At 36.6% G+C, this 17,156-nt stretch overlaps 1 non-coding gene and 1 pseudogene across 1 annotated transcript; both read left to right on the forward strand.

Moving 5' to 3' along the window:
• The first annotated feature begins 10,428 nt into the window (after window positions 1-10,428).
• On the forward strand, window positions 10,429-10,593 carry LOC111759256 (U1 spliceosomal RNA). The gene has a single exon (XR_002793312.1). It is a non-coding gene; the product is annotated as a U1 spliceosomal RNA (small nuclear RNA).
• Window positions 10,594-15,846: 5,253 nt separating this feature from the next.
• Window positions 15,847-16,555, forward strand: LOC101433848 (small ribosomal subunit protein uS7m pseudogene; annotated as a pseudogene).
• The last annotated feature ends 601 nt before the right edge of the window (window positions 16,556-17,156 follow it).

The following is a 17,156-nucleotide window of genomic DNA, read 5'->3' on the forward strand; positions in this document are numbered from 1 at the left end:
TAGGACTATAAACTTAACTGAAAGGGACTATCTGGATAATCTTACCACTCTAAATTCTCTGACTCTAGTATTTACTCCCCTTAATTTTATGTGGATAGAAGGAAACATAATTATAAACTGTAGCTATTAGAAGCATTTCCATATTTAATCAAAAATTAACAAAAGAACTTTGCTAGCTAGTTGCTGAAATATGACTCTGCCCAGATCTCTCATGGAAAATTCAGAGCAATTCTATTTGCCTATGAGATACATACCATTATGCCCTGTAATCCCACAAATCTATCACAAAATATCTTTCACAGAAATACTGTGAACCTTTCAGGCCAGCACACATTCCACAGCTTTGCTAAATATAATAAATAACTGAATATTAATTAACCACTCTGACATTTCCGTCACAAAGACAGTTATTTTGTTGAAAAGAGAATAAATGGTAATCACCATCTTACTCAATTTACCTGTGAAAATTTAACCTAATAACACAACAGCACTGAAAATTCCACCCAAAATACCTCCATGAACTCTATAGCTCTAGTCCCCTTGAAATCAATGAATATGATCAGATTTGGGTCTTTTTCTTCACCTCTTTGTCCAAGAAATAGTTGAGGAATTCAAGATACAATCCCAAATGAGAAGTCAATCTAAAGTACTGTAGAAAGCAGACGCTATAAAGCTGACCTTTAAGAAACTATTTAGTGATCATTTTATTGAATTATAATTTATACACAACAAAATTCTCATTAAAATCGGTACAATTCTGCATAAGATATGATGAATTGGGATAGATTTATATGGTAGTATAACTACAACCGTAATCAAGGTATAAAATATTTCTGTCACCTCAAAAAGTTTCCTTCTGATCCTTTGTAGTCAATCCTCTGCTGCTGTCCCTGGTCCCCAACAATCACTGATGTGGAACTGTGGCAGCCTGAGATTGTTTTATGAGTCCCAGAAAGAGCACGGTTGTGTTTTTAAACTGACCTATTCCTGTGGGTGTGACACCCTTTGATTGCATATGTTAGATTTCTTGCTAAGGTTGCTTTAGGGTTTTTGATTGGACTGTATCAGTGGGTGTGATTCATGGTGAGTCTCTGCCCATTTGCTGGGTATAATAAGAAAGAGACACAGAGACACCCAGACAGACACAGGTAAAGGAAGCTACCATATTTGATCCTGACATGTGAGAGAGGACTAAGGGTTCATTTCAGCAGGAAACCCCCAAGAGACTGGGCTCACAGGCAGCTCAATAGATTGTGAGCTCTGAGGGGAAGGCTGAAACCTCAGCAGAGATGAGTGGAAATCCTGGTTTGCCACATGCCTGGACAAAAGAATCACCAGTAGCTGACTTTGGTTAGAAAGAACCTCTTAAGTGCGTTGGTTTGGACTTTTCGAGGCCTTGGAACTGTAAACTTTTACCCCAAATAAATCCCCTTTATAAAAGTCAACTCATTCCTGGTACTTTGCTTCATCTGCCCTTTGGCAATCCAAAACACCAACATTAAACTTTTGAGATTAATTATGTTGATGCATATGTCAGGAGTTCATTCCATTTTATTGCTGAATACTATTCAATTCTGTAAATATACCCAAATTAGCTTATCCATTCACCATTTGGTAGACTTTTGAAATGTTGTCGAGTTTGGGGATATTATGAATAAAGCTGCTAAGAGCATTGCAATAAAATCTTTATGTGAAGATATGTTTTTGTTTGTCTTGGGTCAATAAATGAGAACGATATTTCTGGATCATATTGTAAGTACATGTGTAACTTTATAAAAATCTTCCAAACTGTTTTCCAAAGTAGCTGTGTATTTTAGTATTCTTACCAGCAAGGTATGAGATCCAGGTGCTTTATACCCTTGCCAGCATTAAATATTGTCAGACATTTTAGTTGTAATAATTCTAGTGGTATTAAAATATCACACTGTGTACTTTAATTTGCATTTCTTGGATGAATAATAATGCTGAGCATTTTTTCGTTTTGAATTGGGTGTTTGTCTTTTCATTATTGGCTTTTTTCCTGAGTATCTTAAAATATTTTTATAGATACCAAGAAATGGTATTCCAAGATCATAGGTATTATATGATGCATTAGATGAATCTTTTTAATGATCAGGCATGTGTACTCAAGGCAGATATTACCAAACAGCCTTACATAGGTTTTTAAAGAGCTTAATAAATATAGAATTTAGAATCTGATCTATTTGACATATGCATTCACCTTTAAACTGTTTCCACAATCAAGTTAATGAACATGGTCATCTCCCTCAAAAGCTCCCTTGTGTCACTTTGTAATCTCTCTTCCTGAACTTACCTGTGAATTGCCCTATCCTCCCTCCCTAAATCCCCAGACAATCTCTGATTTGTTTTTTGTCATGATGGATTAGTTTGAATATTGTAGAATTACATATAAATGGAATAATATATTATGCATTCTTTTTGGGGAATGGAGATCTGGTTTCTTCTACTCAGCAAAATTATTTTGACCTGTTTCCACGTTGTTTCTTATATCAATAGTTAATTCTTTTTTATAGCTTAATAGTATTCCATTGAATAGGTATACCAAATTTGCTTATCTCTTTACTTGTTGATGGATATTAGGTTGTTTCCAGTTTTTTGTAATTACAAATAAAGTTTCCATAAACATTTGGGTGCAAGTTGCTCTATGCTTTCATTTATGTCAGGTCAATACCTAGGAAAGAAGAGCTGGATCATCTGGTAGATAGCTGTTTATCATTTTAATAAATTACCAAACTGTTTTGCAGTCTTGCACAATTCTACATTATATATTGCAAGTATGAGAATTCTTCCACATCCTCATCAATGCTTTGCATGGTCAATCTTTTTAGTTTTAGAATTCTAATAGGTATAGAGCAATATCTCTTTTTGGTACTCATTTGTATTTCCTAGTGACTAATGATGTTCAAAATTTATCATGTGCTTATTTGCCATCTGTAGCTCTTCTTTGGCAAGGTATCCATTAAAATGTGTTGCTATTTTTATTATAATGTTTGGTTTCTTATTATTGAGGATAAAGTAGAATCTTCATAATGAGCCTTCAGAACCATAAACACAGTATATGTCTACCATTTTTAGGTCTCTTAATTTATCTCAGCAATGTTTTATAGTTTTTAGTTTTCAGGCCTTGTACACGTTCTGTCAGATTTATTCCTAATAATTTCCTACTCAGAAATTATATTATTAAATATATTTTAATTTCAATTTCCAATTGTTCATATAAAATAAAATTGATTTTTAGATATTCATCTCTATACACAAACTTGCTAAATTTCCATATTAGTTATAATAGTTATTTGTATATCCCATGAATTTTCTATGTAAACAATCATGTTATATGTTAGTAAATACAATGTTATATATTACTTTCAAATCTGTATGCCTTGTATATTTATTTCTATTACCTTATTCCACTGGCAAAAATCTCTAATACCATGTTTAACAGAAATGGTGGAAGTAGTCGTTTTTCCCTTATTTCTGATCTTACAGAGAAAATTCTGTGGTTTTCTGTCAGAGAAGTAGTTGTAAGTTTCCCATGGATGCCCTTTTCAGGGAAATGAAGTCCTCTTCTACTCCTAGTTTGTTATGAGTTTTAGATGTTAGATTTTGGAAACTGGTTTTCTTCATCTTTTGAGATGACCAAATGTTTTTTTCCTTTTGTAATCTGTTAATATGGTAAATTGCAGTGATTAATTTGGAATATTTAACCAACCTTGCATTCCTGTGATAGAAGTCAATTGATCATCACATATTATACACTTTATATATTGATGAGATCAGTTGGCTAAGATTTAAGAATCTTAAATCTTAAAGAATTTGTGCATCTCTATTCATGAGGAATACTACTTTGTCATGTTTATTTTTTTCTTTTATATATTTTGCCCAGGTGTTTAACACAGAAAGGTAAATTCTTTCATTATTCCATCCTAGTCAGAATCAGATATCCTTGTTTACTTTTTAAGGTGTTTTTATTATTACTATTATTAAAAGCATACACATTTGGGATTATGATCATTTGGACGATTAACATTTTTATCACTATGAACTGTCCTGTGTCCTTCTTCTTCATTACTGGTAATATTTCTTGGTTTCAATCACACCTAATTTGATACTAATATAACCATTCAACTTTATTTCAATTAATGTTTTCATAGGCTACCTTTCCATCATAGTAATTTTACACTTGCTATGAGTTTTAAATGAGTTTTTCTTTTTTATCCAATCTAACAATACCTGACCTGTGCTTAGAAAATTCAAGCTACTTACATTTTTACTTTTTAAAAAAACTAATTTTTAAAAATAATTACAAACTTACAGAAAACCTGTAAAAATAATTATGTAACAAAGAGATTTGTTCCCTTCACTCAGAATTAACATTCTTAATTTTTACTCCATCTGTTCTGTTGTTCTTTCTAATCCCCACTCCATCAATACACACAGAATATTTTTGAACTGTTTGAAGTAAGTTACATACATCATGGTCCTACACCCATAAACACTTCATTTTGCTTTTCCTATGATTAAGGATATTCTGTTATATAACCACACCACAGTTATCAACCCCAGTAAATTTTACATTGTTGTTATATTTTAATCTACCATTCATATTCCAGTTATGTAAACTGCCCCATAACATCACTTATAGCATGTTTTAGCTTCAGTATATAGTCTAGCCTATGGTCAGGTATCTCAGTTTTCCTTGTTTCCTGAGCATTTCTTTTATTCCTATCAATATGCCATTGATGTATTTTAAATATATCTTCTCTTTTTTTTATTTTGTCTTTTCTAATTTTTCATTTGTCCGATGTTTCCTTTTGATTACATCCAGGCTTTACAATTGCAGCTGAAACACAAAGTGAGTGCTACTGTGTCTCAGTGCATCACATCTGATGGCAAATGGTGTCCATGTTTCATTCACTGGTGACTTTAACTTTAATCACCCATCTTAGGTGTCATCTAATTTCTCCACTTTATTTCTCTTGAAACAAATAAACTGTCTGAGGGGAAATACTTTGAGACCATGTAAATATTACACCTTTCAAGAAAATACCCACCTATATTTACCAGTAGGCATTGTGCATTCTACTGCAAACAAGAGGCTGCATATCTTTTTTATTTATATATTAATCTCTTTATCTTTAGGCTAGACTCACAAATTCACCTTTTTCCAGCCATTTTCATCTTGCTAAATAATGAATTTGTTGCATGAATTATCACAGATTTGGATAATGGGAACATTTTCAAACTGGTTTCTGTGTCCTTTTGACTCATTCCCATTAAGTTTTTAGTGCTTTCTTTCCTTCTAACATAACAATAAGTTCCAAGTTCATCTTGTATTTACTGTGACCCAGTCCTAGAACCAGACATTTATCCAATGAGCCCGGGTTCTCTCTAGTGGGGAGTGATTGGACATCATGTGCTCATTCTATTTTGGTGTCTTTACTTCTTGGCCTTGTCATTTTAAAAACCTAGGAAATGTATACATGCATATACACATAGATACAAATATGCATAGGTATATATGTATGGACATATACATAAATAAATGTATATATGCACATATACTTACATACATTCTATGTTCTACTTGTGTGTACATATATATAAATATACACATACATGTACATATTTTAAAAATCATGAATTCACACTTTTAACTTACTGTCCCTCTTATCAGTGTTATTTTTCTGCCTTAAACTATTCTACATTTTATCTATTTCCTAAATGAAACCCTATTGTTCAAAAACATTAACATTAACACTCTGTCCTATGTATAACAACTGTGAATCTTGGTGTCCTTTTCTCTACCTCAGTTTATTCAACCAACAATTATTGAAACTTCACTGGACACTGTTGAGTACTAGTAACACTATACCGTTACTTATTTTCAGTGGTGGATTTGTCTATTTCTTTTGATTGTTTCAGTTAGCTGGGCTGCCAAAATGCAATATATAAAAACTGCGTTAGCTTTTACAAAGGGGATTTATTAACCAATAAGCTTACAGTTCTATGGCCATGAAAATGTCCAAATCAGTGCTTCATCAGGCAGTGACATTCTCCCCAAATACCAGTTACTGGAGATTCTGGATGCATCGCTCACACGGCAATGTGCATGACAAGGCACATGACAGCTTCTGCTAGGGATCTCCCTCCTCCGCTGGGGTGCCTTGGCTTCAAATTCCTGCTTTGAGGCTTTCTCTCAGCTTCTGTGTTCCACTGATTTCAGCTTCTGGCTTCCAGGGCTTTCGCTCTCAGCTTCTGGCCTTTTCTCTCTCTGTTTCTCTGCATATTCATCCCGTTTATAAAGGACTCCAGTAAGAGGATTAGGACCCACCCTAGGTCATGCCTAAAGTAATCTAATTAAAAGTTCCCACCTACGATAGGTTTACACCCACAGGAATGGATGAGCTCAAAGTACACGATTTTTGGGGGCTCATGAAAGCTCCAAACTTCCTCAGTATTCTATCAGCTTTTCCTCACATATTGTGAGGATCTGTTATTAGGGCATACACATTAAAGATTGCTGTGTCTTTTTGGAAAGTTGATCACTTTATCATTACATAATGCTCCTCTTTAGTCCTGATAATTTTCCTTGTTATGAAGTCTGTTATGTCTAAAATTAATATAGCTACTCCAGCTTCCTTTGGACTAGTATTAGCTTGGTATATATTTCTCCATCCCTTTTAAGCAATCTGTAAATACTTAAAGTACTTTTTTTATATACAACAAAGGGTTAAATATTTTCTTTTATCCTCTTTGTCAGTCTCTTTTTATTTCTTCATTGGGGAAGTTATGGATTTACAAAATATTCATGCATAAAATAAAGATTCCCATAAATCATCCCACTGCCAACACCTTGCAATAGTGTGGAACATTTGCTACAATTGATGATGGCCCATTTTTATAATTGTACTATTAATTAAATCTTTGTTTTATTTTAAGGTTCACTGTTTGTGTAGTGCAGTTCCATAGATTTTTTAAATGATTTATTCCATTACCATACACATAATCTAATATTTACCCTTTTAATCCTATTCAAATATATATTTCAGTGTTATTAATTATGTTCATGATGTGTGCTACCATCACCACCATCCATTACCAAATAATTTCCATCATTCCAAATAGGAATACTATACATTTTAAGTCTTAACTTTTCATTCCCTAACCCTACCCCATCACCTGATAAGCTATGTTCAAGATTCTGAATTTATGAATTTTCTTATAATTGTTTCAAATCAGTGATACCATATATTTGCCCCTTTGTGTCTGCCTTATTTCACTCACCATGATGTCTTCAAAGCTCATCCATGTTACTGCATGCATCAGGACTTCACTGCTTTTTATGGCTGAATAATAGTCTGTAATGTGTATATACTACATTTTATTTTTCCAGCCATCAGTTGATGAACACTTGGGTTGCTTAAATCTCTGGCAACTATGAATAACGCTAGGAACATCAGTGTATAATATCTATTCAATTATTTTCTTAACTTTAACCTCTCTTTTTCCTGTCTTTTAGTTCAGTTTATGCAATAATTTGTATCTGTGAAAGAAAGTTTATTGAATAAAAGGCATTGTTGATGGTTTATAAAGCAAATAAAGCAAAATAAACTTCTGAAAGGTAATATTTAGTGAATTAATTAATGTAAATTTTCCAATAGTTGTACATTTCTTTTGGCTATATACCTACTGGAAAATTGCTGGGTTATAATGGTAGTCCCATACTTAGCTTTCTGAGGAACCTCCAAACTGTCTTCCACAGCTGTTACATCATTTTACACTCCCACCAGCAATGTATAAGTGGTCTTATTTCTGTGCATCCTCTCCAACACTTGTTATTTTCTGGTGTATTTTTTAAATAGAACTCATTCTAATTGGTTTGAAATGGTATCTAATTGTGTTTTTTATTTGCATTTTCATGATAGCTAATGATTTTGGCCACCTTTCATGTGCTTTCTTGCCATCTGTACATCTTTGAATAGATGTCTTTTCAAGTCTTTTGCCTATTTTTTTTATTGAGTTGTTTGACTTTATGTTATTAAGTTGTAAGATTTCTTTATACATACTAGATATTAAAACTTTAATGGACATGTGATTTCCAAGTATTTTCTCCCATTGTGTATGTTGTCTCTTTACTTTCATGATAAAGTGCTTTGAGGACCAAAAGTTGTTATGTTTTGTTTTGTTTGTTTGTTTTATTTTCATGAGGTCTTATTTATCTATTTTTTTCTTTTCTTGCTTTTGCTTTGGATATCAAGTCTAGGAAACCATTGCCTAACAAAAGGTCCTGAAGATGCTCCCCTATATTTTCTTCTAGGGGTTTGATAGTTCTAGATCTTATATTTAGTTCTTTGATGCATTTTGAGTTTATTTTTCTATATGGTGTGAGATAGGGGTCTTCCTTCCTTCTTTTGAAACCCAGTATCTTTGGTTGAAGAGACTATTCTTTCCCAAATGAATGGCCTTTGCCACCTTGCCAAAAAAAATCAGTTGGCCACAAATGAGAGGGTTTATTTCCCTCTATTTCATTGATCTGTATATCTTCTCTTATTCCAGTACCTTGCTGTTTTGGTGGCTCTGTGTTAATTTTTAACAAAAAGTGAGTGTTTTCCAACTTCGTTTCTCTTCTTCAAGGTAACTTTAGCTATTCAGGGCCCCTTGCCTTTCCATATAAATTAGATGCTTGACATTTCCATTTCTGCAAAGAAGGTTTCTATAATTTAGATGGGGGTTGCATTTAATCTTCAAATTATTTTGGGTAGTATTGACATCTTAACAAAATTTAGTTTTTTAATCCATGATCATGGAATATCCTTCCACTGATTTAAATCTTCTTCAATTTCTTTTAGCAATTTTTGTAGCTTTCTTTGTACAATACCTTTACATCCTTGGTGAGATTTTTCCTTATTTCATTCTATCAGTTGCTTTCATGAATTGAATTATTGGTTATTATTTCTTGTTCTGACTATTGATTGCTTGTGTGTAGAAACACTACTGATTTTGGGGTGCTGATCTTATACACTGCCACTTTGCTGAATTCATTTATTAATTTTGGGAGTTTTGTTATGGATTTTTCAGGATTTTCTGTATATAGGTTCATAACATCTGCAAAGAGTGAAATCCAACTTAGACAATTTTAATTTATTTTTCTTACCTAACCACTCTCACAGTGTAGAGATCTAGCACATATGGCAGTGTGTGGCAGAGGGCAAAATTGTCTTGTTCCTGATCTTAAATGGAAAAATTTCATCATTAAGTAGTATGTTAGCTGTGTACTATTCATATATGCTTCTTATGTTGAGAAAGTTTCCTTCTATTCCTAGTGTTCTAAGTGTTTTTTAACAAGAAAGGGTGCTATCTTTTGTCAAAGTTCTTTTCTGCAACTATGAGATAATCATGTGGTTTTTTCCCCCTTCATTCTGTTAATATGGCATATTACATTAATTTTTTCTTATGTTGAACCAATCCTGCATAATTATGGGGTAAATACCACTTAATCATGATGTATAATTCTTTTAACATGCTGTTGTATTCAGTTTGCTCATATTTTGTTGAGGATTTTTACATCTATATTAATAAGAGTTGGTGCTCTGAAGATTTCTTTCTTTTTGATATCTTATCCAGCTTTGGTATGAGGGTGATGTTGGCCTAGTAGAAAAAGTTAGGGAGTGTTTTCTCCTCTTCATTATTTTGAAAGTTTTTGCAAAATTAGACTTATTTCTTCTTGGAATGTTTGATAGAATTTTCCTGTCAAGTCATCTGATGTGATGGATTTCCTTGTTAGAAAGTTGTTGGTTATTGATTCAATCTCTATCAGTAATCATTTTGTTGAGATCTTCTATGTCTTTTTGAGTCAATGTAGGTAGTTTGTGTATTTCTAAGAATTTGTCCATGTCATCTAATTTATTGTCATGCAGTTTGTTCATAGTAACCATAGATAATCCCTTTTATTTTAGCAGGGTTGGGAGTAATGTCCAACTTAAATTTTCTGATTTTCCTCATTTTTATCTTCTTTTTTTCTCTTTGACAGTCTAGCTACAGGTTTTTCGTTCTATTTTTCTTTTCAAAGAACCAACATTTGGTTTTGTTGATTTTTTTTTGTAAGTTTCTAATTCATTTATCACTGTTCTGACCTCTGCTATTTCCTTCCTTCTGCTTGCTTTGGGTTTAGTTTGCTTTTGTTTTTCTAGTTCATGCAGTTTTTTGGTTAAGACTTCCTGATTTGAAGACTTTCTTCTTTTTTAATGCAAGCATTTTGAGTTATAAATTTCACTCTCAGCACTACTTTCACTGTATCCCATAGGTTTTGATGTGTAGTACTTTCATTTCCATTCACATCAAGATAATTCATAATTTCACTTCTCTTTTCCTCTTTAGTCTACTGGTTGCTTAAAAGTATGTTGTTTAATACTTACCTGGCAGGGGAGATATTATGACCATGAAGGTGGTTTTCCCCTGGGTAAGACTGATCCATTGCTCTGGGAATCTGCTGACCTATGTGATTTCCCCACATGGGGGAAATTCTACTGCATAATTTGTGTTGGTGGGGGGTTGCATTTGTGCTTTCCTCTGAAAAGAAAAGGAAAAAAGAGAAGAAAAGAAAAAAGAGTATGTTGCTTAATTTCCACATATTTGGGATTTTTACCTTTCTATTACTGATTTCTAGCTTCATCCCTTGTGGTCAAAGACTATACATTGTATGATTTCAATTTTTTTTTTCATTTATTGAGACTTGTTTTTGACTCAATATATGGTCTATCCTGGAGAATGATCCATGTTTACTCAAGAAGATTGGGTATTCTGTTTGTGTTGTGTGCAGTGTTCTATCCATCCTTGTTTAATCTGGTTGGTTTTAGTGTATCATTCAGGTCCTGTACTGATCTTGTGACTAAATGCTCTATCCATTATTGAGAGTGTTGTGTAAACTCTCTGACTATGTACATATAACCATCAAATTTCTCTCCCTTTAAACCTGCCAGTATTTGCTTCTTATATTTTGGGGCTATGCTGTTAGGTGAATAAATATTATAATTTTTACATTTTCCTGTTGAATTGTTTCCTTCATCAGTATGTAATGTCCATCTTTAACCCTGTAATGTTTTTGAATTAAAGACTTTTTAAACAATTATTAGTATAGCTACCCCAGTCCTGTTTTGCTTACCACTGCATGGCATGTATTTTTTACATCCTTTCACTCTCAGTCTATTAGTATCTCATTTCTGTCTGGATATATTTTTCATATGCTTTCCTCGTGGTTATCATAAGGTTAAAGTTTACATATATAAAACAGTTAATTTTTCATACAAACTTAACTTTGATAGTATACATATATTTTTTCTCTGTTCCCCAAACATTTTTTATACTTGTTGCCACTAGTATTTCCAAAAACAAAGGTTTATCTTTACCTTTATGCATTTGCATTTTAGCATCTGTAGGAAGTAAGAAGTGGAGTTATATACCAAACAATATAATTCAATAATGTTGACATTTATAATTACATAAATGGATACCTTTTCCACAGGTCCTTATTTCTTTGTGCTGCTGTGAACCACTCTCTAGTGTCCTTTCATTTCAGTTGGAAGAACTCCTGCTGCATTGCTTGTAGGGCAGGTCTAAAGGTGATGTCACTCCCTCAGCTTTTGTTTATCTGAGAATGTCTTCATGGCTACCTCATTTTTGAAAAAGCAACTTGCCAGGTATAAAATTCTTGCCTGCCAGTGCTTTTTTTTCTTTCAGCACTTATATATTTCAACCCAATGCCTTCTTGCCTTCATGGTTTCTGATGAAAAAATGACATTCAATCCTATTGGCCCCACTTTGCATATAATGTATTTCTTTTCCCTTGCAGCTTTCAGAATATTTTCCTTGCCGTTTGCTTTTGATAGTGTAATCAATGAAATGGGGTATATTTTCTTCATGCTTATCTTGTTTGGTGTTCCCTGAGTTTCTTAGATGTGCATATTCATGCTTTCCTCAGAATCCCTGGTGGTCACTGCCTTTATATCAATGTCACATATTCTTCCAATACTATAATAATAATGTCTACTTTAGTCCATAATTTCATTACCCCCAGAGTTGTACATACTTTTTGTTTTTTGGCATGGGCATTGTCCATCATCATCCTTTTGTTAGTTGTCCTGGGCAAGTTCCATGAACTGGAGAGCAGGTGTTGGCTGCAACTCTGTTGAGATTCAGGGCTCAACTGGCATATGAACGGCCAAAAGATTTAATCTCAGACACATATTTAATGGGTATAATGCTAATTGTAGGTTTGAAGAAAAGGGGCATAAGAACCATGTGTAGGAAATTTATAAATGAATCTAACTCTGATAGGTTGGGGGGGATAGGTTATCATATATTCCAAGTTAAGGTCCACTGATAGGTGCTGAATCTCTGGGGTTGTGTGCCATGCTTATAATGTCTTGATATCTGTAGGGCTCTCAGAAAGTCTCCTCCTTGAGGCTCTGTTTACTGTGGCAGTCAGGGAGATCATCCTGAGATGTGCATAAGTATAAACTCTGGAATGACCCTCTGACTCATTTTGAAATCTCTTAGCAATAAAAACTCATCTGTATTTAATATTTACCCCTTTTGGTCTTGGTCTTTTTCCCAATATATTACTAGTTGGCATTTGGTCATAATCCCTTGGTGTCAGCAAGTCTCATCCCCAGGAATCATGTCCCATGCCAGGGGAAATGTAGTGAGTTATATGCTCAGTTTGGCTTAGAGAGAGAGGTCACATTTGAGCAACAATGAGGTTTTCAGGAGATAACTCTTAGGCAATATATATTACCAGGCTAAGTTTCAATTTCACAAGAATAAGGTTCATAAGTCCAAGCATCAATAGCAAGGGTCTGGCATATTGGTCTGTTGTCCTTCATTAGGCACTGCCCATGTACTCTAGAGATATTTGCCACTCTATTAGAGAATGTCAGGATTCCCCAGGATGGGAATTCCCTGTTCTTTTGGTTATTGTGTGGGTTTCCACCCACTGATATGAAAGTATTCGTTTTGTCATAGGGTATTATCTCAGTGGGTGGAGAGCCACAGAATAAACAAGAATATAGTAAAGGTACATACTGTTGAGCCCTGATGTGTTCTCAAATAAGAAGGCAAGAATCTCTCAAGAACATAGGCAGACCAGTATGTCAAGCCCTTAATATTACTGCATGTAACTATGGACCTTAGTCTTCAAAAATTGAAACTTAATAGGCTCTGAGGGAAGGGGGAAGAAAGGATAGAACATAAGGCATTTTTTTTTAAGATTTATTTTATTTTTATTTATTTCTCTCCCCTCCCCCCCAATCCCCCCACCCCGGTTGTCTGTTCTCTGTATCTATTTGCTGCGTCTTCCTCGCCCACTTCTGTTGTTGTCAGTGGCACGGGAATCTGTGTTTCTTTTTGTTGCGTCATCTTGTTGTCATCTCTCCCTGTGTGCGGCACCATTCCTGGGCAGGCTACACTTTCTTTCGCACTGGGCGGTTCTCCCTAAGGGGTGCACTCCTTGCGCGTGGGGCTCCCCTACGCGGGGGACACCACTGCGTGGCACGGCACTCCTTGCGTGCATCAGCACTGCACATGGGCCAGCTCCACACGGGTCAAGGAGACCCAGGGTTTGAACCACGGACCTCCCATGTGGTAGGTGGATGCTCTAACCACTGGGCCAAGTCCGCCTCTGCATAAGGCATTTTTAGGGCATTGGAATTGTTTTGCATGATCTTGAAATGATGGATACAGGCCATTATACATTTTGTCAAAACCAATAAGTGTATTGTGCAAAATGTAAACCATAATGTACACCATTGACCATGATTAGTAGAAATGCTGTGGGGCTTTTTATTGGACTACATCAGTGAGGCGTGACTCAGGTTGAGTCCTCGCTCCCTTCCCTTGCTAGTATGGACTCAGACATACAGACAGACACTAGAAGAGAGAACTCTGCCATTTTTGATACTGCCAGGTAACAGAAAGAAGAGGCTTAAACAGTTGAGGCCCTGAGGTAAAGATGAGCTATTTGCCTGATAGCATACAGCTGAGTTTGGGAAGAGAGTGGACCAGCCGAAACCAATACAGGAAGCTAGGAAAGAAACAAGCCCCATACCAGGAGAGAGAAGATTATAGGATCACTTAAGCATGAAGCCACAAGAGGCTGGGCCCATAGAGCATCTCAAGGGGAGATGGTAGAGCCTAGAGGGAAGGCAGAAACTTCCACAGAGATTGCCCGCCATCTTGCTTCAATGCTTGGCAGCTGACTTGGATGAGAAAGTATTTCTTATGGTTCCTTGAATTGGACTTTTCATCCCTTAGAGCTGTAAGTTATTTTTGTGTATGATATGAGGTAAAGGTCCAATTTTATTCTATTGCCTGCCAATATTCAGGTATCCCTGAACCAGTTCTTGAAAGAATATTCTTTTCTCATTTGAATTTTCTTAGTCAAAAATCAACTGACCATAAGTGTAAGAGTTTATTGCTGGACTCTCTGTGCTTTTCCAATGTATATATACGTAACCTTAAGCTAGTTCCACACTGTCTTGATTACTGTAGCTTTAAAGTAAGTTTTGAAATACGGAATTAGAAGTCCATTAATTATTTTCCTCTTTATCAAGATTGTTTTGGCTATGCTGAGTCCCTTGCACTTCCATATGAATGTTACCATCAATTTTTCAATTTCTGTAAAACTGCCAGCTGGGATTTTGATAGAGTTACACTGAATCTGTAGATCAGTTTGGTGAGTATTGCCATCTTAAAAATATTGAGTCTTCCTTCCCATAAAAATTGTTTATCTTTTCATTTATTTAGATATTTAGCTTCTTTAAAAAAGGATGTGCAGTTTCAATGCACAAGTCTTGAATATCTTCTGTTGAATTTATTCCTAGGTATTTTGCTATTTTTGAGAGTATTGTGAGTGGAATTGCTATGTTAATTTAATTTTACGTTGTTTAGGGTTAGTTCTTTCAGTTAGTGTTCTCCAGAGACACAAGACCAGTAGAAATTGACTAAAGCATTGGTGGGGCTCGGCAAATCTGAAATCCAAACATCAATTTTCCTCTATTATCACATTTTTTTAAATCTCCTATAATTTCTCCTGATTAAGTTTCCATTGTAATTATATCTATTCTAAGATCATTTCCCCCTAACTTTTGAGTAGGAGTAAGACCTGCAAGATGGTCCTGCAGAATTCCTAACTTAATAAGAGCTACAGAAAAGAATGTCAGTCCACTTACAGATTGCTTACCAGGCATATTTATCCAAGCTTAATTTTTTTAAAAAATTGTCTTATCTTCCTGGGTCCTTGGACAATCTGCAAAACTACTATTAGCCATTCAATATTAGTGAAATTTTAAAGTAGATATCTGTACATGTGGAGAGATAATAAATCTAGTTAAATATATAATATAATTCACTGGATATTAAAAGTCACAAAAATCTCAGGATATTGTGTGGGAACACAAGGCTGAAAAACACTGGAAAATGCTTGAATTGGAAAGAGTCAAGTAGCAGAGGAGATGAAGAATGATGAAATCAAAAGCACAGGTGGAAAGTTAGTTTTCGGTGTAAAGACAGTTTCCTCTGTCATTAGAAGAAATTAATGTAGAATTTCCGTAAGACGTAGATAGGATGGACACCCGCCGAGGGTCTTGCCAACTGGAATTGGGAAGGGGAATGTTTCCCATTGACGCTACCCTTTGGACCTGGGAGCGAGAGACTCTAGCGCCCAGATGAACAGGTGCAGCGCCGGTTTCGGAGCGCGGGGAGTCTTTTCCCCGCCCCTGGCGCTCAGGCACGCCCAGGGCAGACCTTGCGGGGTCCTCGCGGCTGGCCAAGATGGCCGCCCCCAGCGGGCCGGCTGCGTGGGGGCTGGACGTGGCGCTGGGCGTGCGAGGGGCGGTCGCGCGGCTTCCAGGTCTAACCCAGGGGAGGTGGGGCCACTACAGCCCCGAATACCAGGATCCCCTGGTTGATAAGGAATACTACCGCAAGCCCTTGACGGAGCCGACTGAGAAGTTATGAACGAGAGCTCAAGAAGACTCAGCTCTTAAAAGCCTCGGCGGCGAAGTCCTGCTCTGGGTTTGAAGACGCCGTGATCAGTGAATACGTCAGGATGCTGATGAAAGGAGGAAACAAGATCCTGGCCAGACTCCTCATGACACCGATTCTGGAAGCTGTAAGGAAGCAGTTTGTAAAGCACCATGCTGCTTCTGCAGAGAACAGGCACCCATCACGGGCAACCCCTCCACCGCCTTCCATCGGGCGCTGAAAATCTGAGAACCTGCGATTGGACTAGAATCCATCCTCAAGGGTGTTCGCCTCCGCTAGGTCAATGCACCCCTAGCCCCCGGCGTCGCCGCTTCCTGGCTATGAAGTGGATGATTACTGAATGCTGCGAGAATAGGCACCGGTGGACACTGATGCAGGAGAAGCTGTCACACGAGCAGCTGCAGGCTCTCCACAGCCAGGACCCTGTGATCAAGAAGACAGCTTGCACAAGATGGCCGAGGCCAGCCGCGCCCTGGACCACCACCGCTGGCGGTAGCGGGCGTAGGGGAAGGGTACAGGAGGAGCCCCACCCTGTGCTGCCAGGAACCCTGTGAGCCGTTGCCACATTTAAGACTGCGGGTTAGGGATGTGGTTCCTGCAGAGGGCAGGCCTCAAGAAGGCTGGAGCAGCATATATATGTGTTGCTTGCCATCCTTTCTTTGGGGCTAGAACTGGCTCCAGCTGCTGCATCTCCTTGCAAAGGGGGGACATATCGACTTGGGGGTTCCTGCAAGTCACTTGGAGCACATCCAGCCTTCTCTTCCCTCAGCTTCGAGTGGACCTTTGACTAGGAAAGGAAACAGTGATAGAATCAGAAAAGATTTATTAAAAAATTCTTACCCTGTACTGGTAGTTAGCATGTGATTCTTTAAAACTGACTGGAGGGGCAGCGGACTTGGCCCAGTGGTTAGGGCATCTGCCTGCCACATGGGAGGCCCCAGTTCAAACCCCGGGCCTCCTTGACCCATGCCACTGACAACAACAGAAGCGGACAAAGAAGACGCAACAAATAGACACAGAGAACAGACAACCGGAGTGGGGGGAGAAGGGGAGGGAAATAAATAAATAAATAAGTCATTAAAAAAAAAACTGACTGG

Source organism: Dasypus novemcinctus, chromosome 10, assembly GCF_030445035.2.
Source record: "Dasypus novemcinctus isolate mDasNov1 chromosome 10, mDasNov1.1.hap2, whole genome shotgun sequence".
In the NCBI taxonomy this organism is placed as follows: domain Eukaryota; kingdom Metazoa; phylum Chordata; class Mammalia; order Cingulata; family Dasypodidae; genus Dasypus; species Dasypus novemcinctus.